General features: G+C 52.7%; 1 long non-coding RNA gene across 1 annotated transcript; it reads right to left on the bottom strand.

Annotated features, from left to right (window-relative positions):
* Positions 1–1,275: 1,275 nt before the first annotated feature.
* LOC114590098 (uncharacterized) lies at positions 1,276–7,115 on the bottom strand. The gene is made up of 2 exons (XR_013390909.1): positions 5,810–7,115; positions 1,276–4,151 (listed from the first exon to the last, which is right to left on the bottom strand). It is a non-coding gene; the product is annotated as an uncharacterized LOC114590098 (long non-coding RNA).
* Positions 7,116–12,408: the final 5,293 nt, after the last annotated feature.

Genomic DNA, 12,408 nt, shown 5'->3' on the forward strand with positions numbered 1-12,408 from the left:
CTGCCCCTGACCTTCCTTTTGACCGTTACCTCGCTCTCTGATGCAGGCGTGGCTAACCCTGACTCCTGTCCTTCCGCTGACGGAATGCTGCCTGCTGCCGATGTTTGGGACTCCTCCCCCTTACTGCTCTCCGGTGGAGAAGCTGGTCCCGATTTCCAGCTGCTGCTCTCTGAGTCCCCTCTGGCCCCTCCTTCCTGGGGTGTTCCCTCTGGCAACCCCCCGGCTCTGACCACTGGAGCCCCTTTCTGTGAATCCTCTGATTCACTGGAGAGACTTAGAGACCTCGGATGGCTATCATCGCTGACTTCTCCCTCAGAACCCTCTCCCTCGGTCTCTAATTCCTCCCTTTCCTGTCCCTCTGCTCCTGAACCCCTGACACTATTTTTTATTATTTAATAATTTACAGTGATGTAAAATAAAGGGCAATATAAATAAATAAATAAATAATCCCTCAACTGCCAAAACAAATGGTCTTGTAGCACTGTAAAAACTAACAGATTTTGGGGAAACTTTTTTAAGAGGGGGCCTTGGTGAGTGCTAAGAGGGTGCCATGGAGTCCACGTGCCACCCTGGGAACCTCAGTCTGGACCCTAATGATGAAGCGAATCACCAGTCCCTAAATAATGGGAACACCATATGTAACATTAACCCCACAAGAGAGGTTGGTCTTTGTTCTCGGCTGGGAGCAGAGCGATTGAGAGAGTGAGGAGGTGCAGGCACAGTAGGTGAGAGATCCTCCCAGGTTGTCCTTGTTACAGTTCAAAGGCCTGGGACGTGCCTCCTTCGCATCCAGCTCCCCAAGGCCACTTTGCACGACACCCACCTCCCAAAGAAGAGAATTACAGAGTCTCATGTGCCTTCCATTTCGGGAGAAACTTCTCAAAGGAATATTTGCTCCCTTACAGGTTAACGGGTGACCTCTCCCTTCTGTTTTAGCTGATTCTGGAAAAACAAAACACTATGGGTAAAATTTTCTGTCCTGGATTGTTGATATTCTCCTGTGTTTTGGCAGGTGAGCTCGTCAGAGTGTTAAATAAATTTATCCCAGCAACACAAATGAGGGATGTGGTTATTTAGCAAACGCAGGGGAGTTTTCCTATTTGTTCCTATTTCCTATTTGTTCTTTGACTGTTTGTGCATTAAATTGTGCAAAGATGTGATTTCTCCAGGCCAATGAGACATGGCCTGGAGAATGTGGATGGAGGAAAGTTTTTCTCCCTCTCATAATGGTAGAACTCATGGAGCTGGACGCTGGAAGATTCAGGACACATCAAAGAAAGGAAGTACTTCTTTACAAAGCGCACATTATGGAACTCCCTGCCACAAGAGGCAGTGGTGGCCACCAACTTGCAACTTCCGCTCAGGATTTTCCCCAGGGTAAGCCCCATTTCAGCCAGCATACTTTGCACCCTCCTCAAATGCTTTGGCCTGGTTGGGAGGTTTCCTGGTAACCCCCTCCCTTCCGGTGGTGCCAATGTTCCCCTGGCCTCGAATGCCCCCTTGACCGGTCACCGCAACCCCGTTCATCTCCACTGTCGCCACAGTCCTCGGTGCGGGCAGGGGCCACGCAGCTGCTTGGCAGGCACGGCTTGCCTGGGGTGCAGCTCCAGGGACTTGGAAATGTTGGGACGGTTAATGAGTTGCCTCCAAGCAATCTATCTGGTTGGTCAGGTTTTGGGGAGGCGGAAAATAAAGCTTTACTTTGGGGGCCACAGTTCATGAACTACACGTTGTCCAGTGCCACACTCGCCACCGAGGAGAAGGTCACCTGCGCTCTTGACATGCTCCAGATAAGGAGCCGGCCGGGGAGGGCGAGGAGCCCAAGACCTAACTGGAAAGCACTGTGGACTCTTCCGGTGTAGGCCAGCAGGGGGCGCCAGGTGCCTGAGGATGAGGCAGGGCTTCGCCACAGGGGACAATGTGGTTGCCGTGGCTCAGCTCCACAGGGAAGCTTCCGTTGAGTCCTGCACAGGAAGGGCGGAGGGGTGAGGAACCAGGCGTCATCTAGCCTGGCCCCTGCAGGTGGGAACCATAGTTATATAAACAGAGGAGATGGGACCCGGGGGTCATCTAGCCTGACCCCTGCGAGAATTGCAGAATGACATCTCATCTCAACTGCTCTCATTTTTATCAGTCAGCTGCCAGGAATCCCAAAGGGGGACGGGAAGCAGGGCATCAGTAAATTTCATGATAAGAATGGTATTTCATTATGCTGGCCCTACCAGGCGGGTCAGTGGTCTGGAAATCAATAAATAATAATTATATGATAGCACCACGATATGTCCTGCAGCTTAGAAATGTACGGAATTACGACAACTGTGCCTGGTGGCATTTCCTCCACACAGGGAAAAAGGCCAAGTACATGGCTCTGCTCCTGTTGGTTTTCCGACCAGTGCCCCAAGCTTACCTTTCTCAGCCATACTGTACCAGGTGCGGAGTTCACAGGCTGTGGCTGCGTCACTCATGGTCAGGGAGCGGAGTCAGGCGGCTTGGTTCGCTGCTCCGAGGTGCTCATGTACCAGCCTGGTTGGGGGGTGCCAGGTCAAAGGGGTGCTCTAACTGCTAAGCAATGCTTCTCTGCCTTTCAAATGAAGCAAGTTTACCCTGGTCGGTGCCCAGAATGTGGTTGAAGGGGGAGTCGGGGCCGCACACCCAGCCTCTGCCCCACCCTGGGCACCACCAGTACCCAGACATGCTGACGTCCTCCCAGCTGCAGGCGGTGCCTTCAAAGTCGCAGGCCAAGGTGACACTTGGCGGTTCCAGCCCATTCCGGTAGCCTAGAAGGAGAAGGAATCAGGCGCCCTGAGCAAGCTACAGTTCCCAGAATTCAGGACACCAAGTGATGTTCCTCCCATGAGCTACAGTTCCCAGAGTTCCCTAGAAAAAGAAATGGGCTTGGGAACTAGATCTGTCAAGGGATTCGCAACCCTCAACACCCAGAGCAAGCAATAGTTCCCATGGTGCTTTGGGGAACATCGTGGGAACTGTAGTTTGTTCTGTTTCCCAAAGAGACCCTCTCAGAGTTATAACTCCCAGAGTTCCCTTGGGAAAGGTTGTGCAGAATATTCTCTCCCCCCATAGGAAACTACAGTTCCCAGGGTGCTTTGAGAGATGCCGTGATGGGTTAAATACTATCTGCGAGGGGAATTGAAGCACATCTCCCTGATTCCTTTGGTGACGCCAAAACTAGTGTCAATGGATCTTGTCAGAGCAATCCCAGCAGTCGCAGGCAAAGTTGCAGGCGCCAGCACTTGGCTTCCTGGAGGCGGCCCAGCTAAGAAATGGAGGCCCAGCTAGGAAAAAAAAGGGGGAAGTGCCATTAAAAGGAGAGTAACAGTGAGAGAGATAGGGAGCATGGGAGACATGGAAGGGGCATCAAGAGGCATCTAGTCCAACCCACTGAAAGGAAGCTCAGAGCTATAATTCCCAGGACTTCTTTGGGAAATGAAAGAGGGAAGAGAGAGAAATAAAAAGCATAGAGAGAGGGATGGGATTCACAGCCCCCCCTCCCTCACCCCAGCCCAGCAGGGCACCCCTCAGGCGCGCCGTCCTCACAGCAGCACCCAGCAGGCCTTCGCCCCCACCTTATCTGCAAGCCGGCAGGGTGAGGGGGGCCAAAGGTTGGCAGGGCGGAGGCCCCTGTACCCCAAAAGACGCCCAGGGGGACAGAAGCCCACCTTGTGGGGCTACCCTGGCCTCCTAGGCGCTTCTTCTCTCGGGTGGAGCCTCCCGTGCCAGTGGCAGTCTACCTGGGCAGCTCCTGAAGGAGCTTAGCGCTCAGGGAAATGCTGCAAGGAAGAGAAGGAGGAGGAGAATAAGGATAATACTGAGGATAATGATAACAGCAGCAGCAGCAGCAGCAACAACAAACCAGAGAAAGGCCAAGGCCCCTAAGGCACTGTTGGAACTCCTCCCTGAGGGGATGGGGGGGCTCCACCCTTCCTTCTCCACAGGGACCCCTAACGTCTCCTGGGACCCCTCAAGAGATGAGGCGCCCACCTCACAAGGGAGACCAGTGCCACAAAATGGCCAGGCTAGGCCCAACTGCCCTCAACCAATATGGCGGTGGTGGCATGTCTTCATTTGCCTCTCCTCTGGTGGCGCCTCTTTCCGGTCACTCTGCCTTCATCCAAAATGGCCTCCTAGGACCCCTAGGACATGTGCACAGCAGCAACATCAACAATAAAAACAGCAGCAGCAGCAAACAAACATTTGTGAGCCAAAATGGCGACGGAGGTAGCAGCCTAGCCAGAACCTCCTGCCTTCAATTAAGCTTTTAATTAGGTTTTAGCCATCTTCTGGCCCTATGTTTATATTTTTAGTTGTCATTTTGTTTTCTTTGCTTTTAGCCTAATGGTTTATTGTTTTAATGTTTTATTATCTACTGTTTTAATGTTTTATTATCTACTGTTTTATGGCTCAATTCGATTTAGCGTAAGAAGGAACACTAAAGAAGGTAGACTGCAGTCTTTGCAACTAACACACAGCTTTCATCCATTGAACATAAGGTCCAGTCATGGCCGACTCTGAGATTGCGCACTCCTCTCGCTTTATTGGCCGAGGGAGCCGGCGTACAGCTTCCGGGTCATGTGGCCAGCATGACTAAGCCACATTTGGCAAACTAGAGCAGCGCACTGAAACACCATTTACCTTCCCGCTGGAGCAGTACCTATTTATCTTACTTGCACTTTGACATGCTTTCAAACTGCTAGGTTGGCAGGAGCAGGGACCGAGCAACGGGAGCTCACCCCGCTGCTAATTATGCCTGCTAGAAGGAAAAAACGAGGCATTAAGAGCCAAAACAGCATATCATATTTTTCACTCTGTAAGACGCACCAGACCACAAGTTTTTGGAGGAGGAAAACAAGAAAAAAAATATTCTGAATCTCAGAAGCCAGAACAGCAGGAGGGATCGCTGTGCGTGAAAGAAGCAATCCCTCTTGCTGTTCTGGCTTCTGGGATAGCTGCGCAGCCTGCATTCGCTCCATAAGACGCACACACATTTCCCCTTACTTTTTAGGAGGGAAAAAGTGAGTCTTATAGAGCAAAAAATACGGTAATTGGGACTCACAATTCCTCCAACGCAGAGAAGCGGCAGAAAGCCAACACCTTCATTCCTAGCTCGGAAACAGAGCAAATTGTGAGTAATGTTGCTGGGGGAACCCTCCCCCACTCTAAGAAGGAAGGAGATGATCCGACCCCTCCCCCCTTTCAAGGAGGGAAGGAGATGATTTCACCCAGAAAACAGGAGTAGGAGGGATCCCCCCCATCCCAAATGCTGACCCACCCATGTCTTTAGAACAAGACAAATAGAGGAACTTGTTTCCAGCAGATTCCAGATATATACCCTTACCAAGAGATTTATATGATGTCAGCAGAAACTATGGTCTAATTAGTTCTTCAAAGACTGAATGAAATTTTCACCAAAATAACTAATATAGAGGAATACTTGGATAATTGCCCTCCCTCTATAAATGCCCAAAGGGCTAAAAGGAGGATTAGACACAACTATGCCAGCGAACTATCAGTACAAGTCATGGATGAAATAAAGCCTTGCCAGGTCCTCCAAGTGAACCAGATAATGCTTGAGATTCATCAAAATGAGTACAAGTGGATGAATCGCAGGTTAATTATGACGTCCTTATCTCAGCTTGTGACCTGCCATTACCAAAAAGTAGATCTAAAAAATTTCCATTTCCTGCCCAGCATAAGAAACATCACACACCTATTTATGACTTTTAGATTGCCAGCTCTTCCATCTCGACTTATGGAGATGAAAAACATTTTATGGCGGTCTCACCTTCTTTACCTGATAAGGGTTTTCAAGGATGAGACAGTGAGGCAGCCAGTCCCCGGCAGAGAACCAAAGCAAACGCCAATAAGAAACAATACCTGCACGAAGGAGGAAGATAAACCCGTGAGTTTGGAATTAGAAGAATTAGAAGAACTGAAGAGGAGATTATTGAGCATAAAGAGCATAAAATCTCAATTGAGCATAAAATCTCAATTCAAAACATAAGGACATTATAGCTCGGAACACTATATGCCCAATAGCCCTTCATCTCGAGGAAAGACGACTATGCAATTCCCTGATCTTTCCCCAAGCGATAGCGATGGAGAAGATGAACCTGGCAACTCTGACACTCTCATGGCAACAACTTCTAAAGAACTTCATGTCGCAGATAGATTGCTGAAACCAAGCACCCAGGCTATACTCGGGCCTTTGCCTAATACTCCTAAAACTTACAAGAATGACTCACCCAAAGGGTGAGATAGGACGGACGGAGTCTCTGAACATGAAGCGGCTCTCTGCTGGCTAGTGACCTCCATTTTACAGCACATGCCTCTTTAATACTCCCAAAGGCACAGAAAGAGTTAATAGCCTGGCTACCTTATGAGGGAGAGAGGGATTGACAGTTAGTGGACCAGTGTGGGGCTCCCCTCGCTACCTGGGGTGTGGCTGGATGGGTTTTACCTATTGGGGATGTTTGTCCTGCTGATTTTTCATCTCAATATCATACCTTTTCAATTTGGGAGACTTGGCCCAGGGATGTTATGTTATCATTCCTCTACAGGGGAGGCTAGCGTGGGGTCTGGGATTGCCACCGTCAAAGGGCAAGGGAGGTACGGCAGTGGGGGTAAATATTATCTATGAAGGATTTTGAGATGCGATGATGCTCGAACCCCTTCCAAGCTACGCCCCATCCCAAGGGACATGAGCAGGGATTATCCACCTCCGTCATTGGTGCTGTGCAATGCCAGGTCCATAGGCAATAAAACTGCCACCTTGCGAGACTTATCTCGCTGGGGGTTGACCTGGCTTGTGTGACAGAGACCTGGGTGCACGAAGGCGAAGTATTCACCTTTTATGAGATGTCACCACCAGGTTTCTCCATCCTCCACCAATCGGGGACTGTGGGTCGGGGGGGAGGGTTAGCGTTGTTAATCCAGAAGGATTGCTCTTTCAGGGCTCTGCCATCACCATCAATCTCCAGCATTGAATGTGCTGGCCTAGTGTGGGGCACAAAGGAGAGCTTGGCTGTCTGGCTGGTGTACCAACCACCAGTAGCCACCCTGTCAGGCCTGTTGGATGTGGTGGCAGGCTGGGTCTTGGAGGTTTTAGGGGACTTCAATGTCCATGCTGATGCCACCCCCTCCTCACAGGCTCTGGACCTGGTGTCTGACAGTAAGCTCCGTCTCACTTTTTCACCAAAAACCTCGCAACGTGAGTAGGCGCAGCGAGGGGACGAAGATTGGTGCTTCGCGAGCTCACAAAAGTCAGGCAAGATGACTACCGAACAGCAAATAGCAGCCCTGCAAAATGCAGTGACGCAGCTCAACGCGGAGATACTCGCATCCAGGAAGAGGGAAGACGAAGCAGCTGCCGCCTGCAGGGATCTCCAAGCCAGGTTGGAAGTGCTCACTAAGCAGGGGCAACCGGGATTGGGCTGGGGAAGAGAGGAGGCAGCCTTGTATCTCATTTTGATGGGAATTTACAGCAGTACCCTAACTTCCGAGCAGACGTGCTGTTTGCGCTGCAATTGCTGGATAAAGACTTTAGAGATGAGCAAGAGAAGGTGGGGTTTATCTTATCTCATTTGCATGGAGAAGCTAAAGCGTGGCTGCGCAATCTGTGGAGAGATAAGGATCCGGCGCTCCGAAGTGCGGATGCCTTCATTAAAGCGATGGATTCGTGTTTTTTATCAAATATAGACATTGATATCGCCAGAAAAGAGATACATGGGCTGAAACAAGGGAGAGCCACTGTAAGGCAGTATCATTCCCGCTTTTTTGCATTGGTCAATGCGCTGGGATGGGAGAAAGATTCAGCTGCAGTCAGAGACCTTTTCTGGGAAGGGTTGAATGGAGCTGTGAAAGACGAAATTGCAAGGGGGGAGAGACCCCCAGAGCACTCAGGAAGTTATTCAGAGGGCGCTGACGATTGGGGTGCGCCTGGAAGAACGTCCATGGAGCAAAGAAGAAGGGCGTTGGGGAAGCACGCCAGCGAGAGCACCTCCCCTCTTTCCCAAGGATGCAGCGCGTGCGCAATCCACGCCTCCGCTGGGAGGGGGAGAGGAACCGATGGAGATTGGAGGCGCCAGGGCTCAGTCAGCAACCAGAGCCCTAACACCGGGAGCAGTCAAAGCGAAGCCTCCTAGAGGGAACAGGAAGTGCTACATCTGCGACAGTGCTCAGCACATGGCGAAAGAGTGTCCCCAGAGGGTCCACAAGCACACTGCAGCCTCCGCAACAGTAACAGAAGCAACTCAGCAGAGAGAACCACAGCAGGGAAACGACGGAGTCTGGCTGGAGGCAGAGGCACTGGGACCCAGCCAGACGAGTCAGTGAAGCAGTCCCCAGAAATTTTGCAGCCCACAGACCCTCTCCCGCCCAAACCAGTGGTGCAGCTCACCGCATCGCTCCAGCTACCCAATGGACTCACACTGGAAGTGCCAATTACCATTGACTCTGGTAGTAACGCAGACTTTATAGGACTGGATTTCACTAAGCAACACAGCATAGCGCTACTGCCAGCCACGCTGCCCCTGAAGGTTGTCACGGTGGATGGCAGGGAATTGCTGGGGGGGCAGGTGGTGAAGCAAACGCCCCCGATGGTGATGCAAATTGGAAATCACCGGGAAGTCATCAGCTTCAATGTCACCCAACTGTCGGACACGCCTGTAGTATTGGGCATGAGTTGGCTGCACAGGCACAGCCCAGCATTGGCTTGGTACCAGCGCCAACTGACTTTCGGCTCCTTCTACTGTGCAGAATACTGCATTCTGCCTAGCCCGGAAGGGGAAGAGGATGACCCACTGCTACAATTAGGCACGCTGCAAGCAGTGCCCCACAAGTATGCAGCGTTTTTGGAGGTTTTCTGCGAGAAGGAAGCGGACAAGCTACCTCCCCACAGGTCCTATGACTGCAAGATTGACCTCCTGCCGGGGGCGACGCTGCCGACCGGGAAACTGTATTCCATGTCTGAAGATGAACTGCAGGAACTCAGGGAGTTCATAGATCACAACTTGAAGCGCGGTTTCATCCGGGAGTCCAAGGCAGTGGGGGGCAGTCCCGTATTCTTTGTGAAGAAAAAAGACACGCCCCAAAAAAGGCTTGTGGTAGACTATCGAATTTTGAACTCGAAAACCAAGCCCATGGCCTTCCCCATGCCCAAAATCGACGACCTGCTCGCGACGGTGAGAAAAGGACGCGTTTTCACCAAGTTGGATCTGCGAGGGGCGTACAACCTTATTCGCATACGGGAGGGCGACGAGTGGAAGACGGCCATGTTCACGCCCCTGGGCACCTATGAATACAGAGTTATGCCGTTTGGATTACAAAATGGCTCCCACTGTTTTCAAGCCTTCATGCATCACGTGTTAGCGGGACTCCTCTACAAGAAGTGCGTCTGCTTCCTGGACGACATCCTGATATTTTCAGAATCGCAGGAGGTTCACGAGAGAGACGTCAAGGAAGTTCTGCAGAGACTACAGCAGCACAGACTGTACGCCAAGCTGGAGAAGTGCCAGTTCGACATGACGGAGGTGGATTTCCTGGGCTACAAATTATCGGACAAGGGGCTCGCCGTGGACAGCGCCAAGGTTCGCTCAGTGTTGGACTGGAAGAGCCCGCGCAATCGGAAGGAGGTCCAGCGGTTTGTCGGCTTTGCAAACTTTTATCGCAAGTTCATCAAGGGGTTCGCTATGCAGACGGCGGCCATTACCGACACGCTCAGCTCCAAGAAGAAGAAGTTCATCTGGACGGAGCGGGCGGAGCAGTCCTTTCAGAAACTCAAGCGTCTCTTCTCGTCCGAAGAGCAGCTACTGCATGTGAATCCCAGCAGACCGATGAGGGTTGAAACGGACGCCTCAGACAGGGCCGTGGGAGCAGTCCTGTTGCAGCAAGACCCGCATGGGGACTGGAGGCCGTGCGCCTTCTACTCCAGGAAGCTCAGCAAGTCGGAGCAGAACTACACCATCTGGGACAGGGAGTTGCTAGCCATTCATGCAGCATTCAAGGCGTGGCGGCACTTCCTTATCGGAGCCAAACACACAGTGCAGGTACGCACAGACCATAAGAACCTGGAGTACTGGCGCACGGCACGGTTCCTGAACCAGAGGCACATACGCTGGGCGGAGTTCTTTGCGGATTTCGACTTCAGGATAGAGTACACCCCAGGCGACAACAACGTCATGGCGGATGCACTGTCCAGGAAGCCGCAATACCTCGAGGAGGCGGCACCAGCGGCGGCCAAGCACATTTTCGCACTGAAATCGTGGGCGTGCGCTTCGGCAACCGTGGACCTGGATGCGGTACGTCGCGCGCTGCAGGAGGACTCCTTCGCACAAGCCAAGATGGAGGAGGTGCACAGGGGCACGGCGAAGGACGACGAGTTCCAGATACGCGACGGATTGCTCATCCGCAAAGGGGCCCTCTACGTACCGGGAGACGACCTCCGCGCGAAGGTACTGCAACAGTTGCACGACGCACCCACCGCCGGGCACTTTGGCAAAGAGAAGACGGTAGAATTAGTAGCCAGAGACTTTTGGTGGCCCAAGATGCGGGGGGAAGTCGCAGACTACGTCTCGAGGTGCGACACCTGCCAAAGGGCCAAGCCAGTGCACAAACCGCCGGCGGGACTGCTGGAACCGCTGCAGACACCGCTCGAACCGTGGGAGAGGGTGGCCCTGGACTTTGTCACGGATCTACCCAGCTCGAGAGGCAAGACAGCAGTGCTAGTGGTGGTCGACATGTTCACCAAAATGGCCCACTTCATTCCGTGCGCGAAGGTGGCCACGGCGGAACAGACCGCCAAACTGTTCATAGACCACGTGTTCAAGGTTCACGGTCTACCACGGTCTATCCTATCCGACCGGGGGCGGCAGTTCATCTCGAACTTCTGGCAGAAGCTGATGGGCATCCTGAACGTCAAGATCAACCTAGCGTCGGCGAGACACCCGCAGACCAACGGACAAGCGGAGCAGGTCAACGCCATCATGCAGCAGTACCTGAGATGCTACGCGAATCAGCAGCCTGCAACATGGGTGGACTACCTGACGCTCGCCAAGTTCGCCTACAACAACACGAAGCACGTGTCCACGGGGGTGACACCGTTCTTCGCCAACAACGGGAGGCATCCCAGAACCTTCCCGGGATTAGAGAGAGTGGGGGAGGGGGAGCCACAGGCAGCGGAAGCCTTAGCATCAGAGTTGCAGGAGGTCCACGAACAGCTTCGAAGGCAGTTAGAATTAGCAAAGCACGCATACAAACTGCAGGCTGACAGACACAGAAGGGTTGGGGAGGACATACAGGTGGGAGACTGGGTTTGGTTAGCAGCCCAGGCAGTGCCGGCCAGATCGTTAGCGAAGAAGAAGCTCGGACATAAGCAGCTAGGGCCTTACCAAGTCGAGGCACAGGTCAATCGAGTGGCATTCCGGTTGACACTTCCGGAGGGGTCCAGAATGCACCCGGTGCTCACGCCCTACAAGGCACCTCACAGATTTCAGGAGCCAGGGACGGCACCAGACCCGCTCAGGGAGGCGCCCACAAGGGGGAGGTCGCCAAGGGGGGAGCCCATCAACGAGGTCACAGAGATTTTAGACTCGAGATGGGGGGAAGAGGGGGTTGAGTATCTTCTCAGCGAGAAGTGGTTGCTGAACAACTCCAGGCACGCCTGGAAGAAGCGGACCATTTGGATCCCTTCCAATCGGGATTCAGGCCTCATCACGGAACTGAAACTGCCTTGGTCGCACTGGTTGATGATCTCCGGCGGGCTAGGGACAAAGGTGAGAGCTGTTTCCTAGTTCTGCTGGATCTCTCAGCGGCATTTGATACCATCGACCATAACATCCTTCTGGACCGTCTTGAGGGGCTGGGAGCTGGGGGTACTGTCATACAGTGGTTCCGCTCCTTCCTCCTGGGCCGTGTTCAGAAAGTGGTGGTGGGGGATGAGTGTTCAGACCCCTGGGCTCTCACTTGTGGGGTGCCTCAGGGTTCTGTCCTCTCCCCTATGCTTTTCAACATCTACATGCAGCCTCTGGGAGAGATCATCAGGGGGTTTGGGCTGGGTGTTCATCAGTATGCAGATGATACCCAGCTCTACCTTTCTTTCAAATCAGAACCAGTGAAGGCGGTGACGGTCCTGTGTGAGTGTCTGGAGGCGGTTGGAGGATGGATGGCGGCAAACAGATTGAGATTGAATCCTGACAAGACAGAAGTACTGTTTCTGGGGGACAGGAGGCGGGCAGGTGTGGAGGATTCCCTGGTCCTGAATGGGGTAACCGTGCCCCTGAAGGACCAGGTGCGCAGCCTGGGAGTCATTTTGGACTCACAGCTGTCCATGGAGGCACAGGTTAAATCCGTGTCCAGGGCAGCTGTGTACCAGCTCCATCTGGTACGTAGGCTGAG

This window comes from Podarcis muralis, chromosome 1 (genome assembly GCF_964188315.1).
Source record: "Podarcis muralis chromosome 1, rPodMur119.hap1.1, whole genome shotgun sequence".
Classification (NCBI taxonomy): domain Eukaryota; kingdom Metazoa; phylum Chordata; class Lepidosauria; order Squamata; family Lacertidae; genus Podarcis; species Podarcis muralis.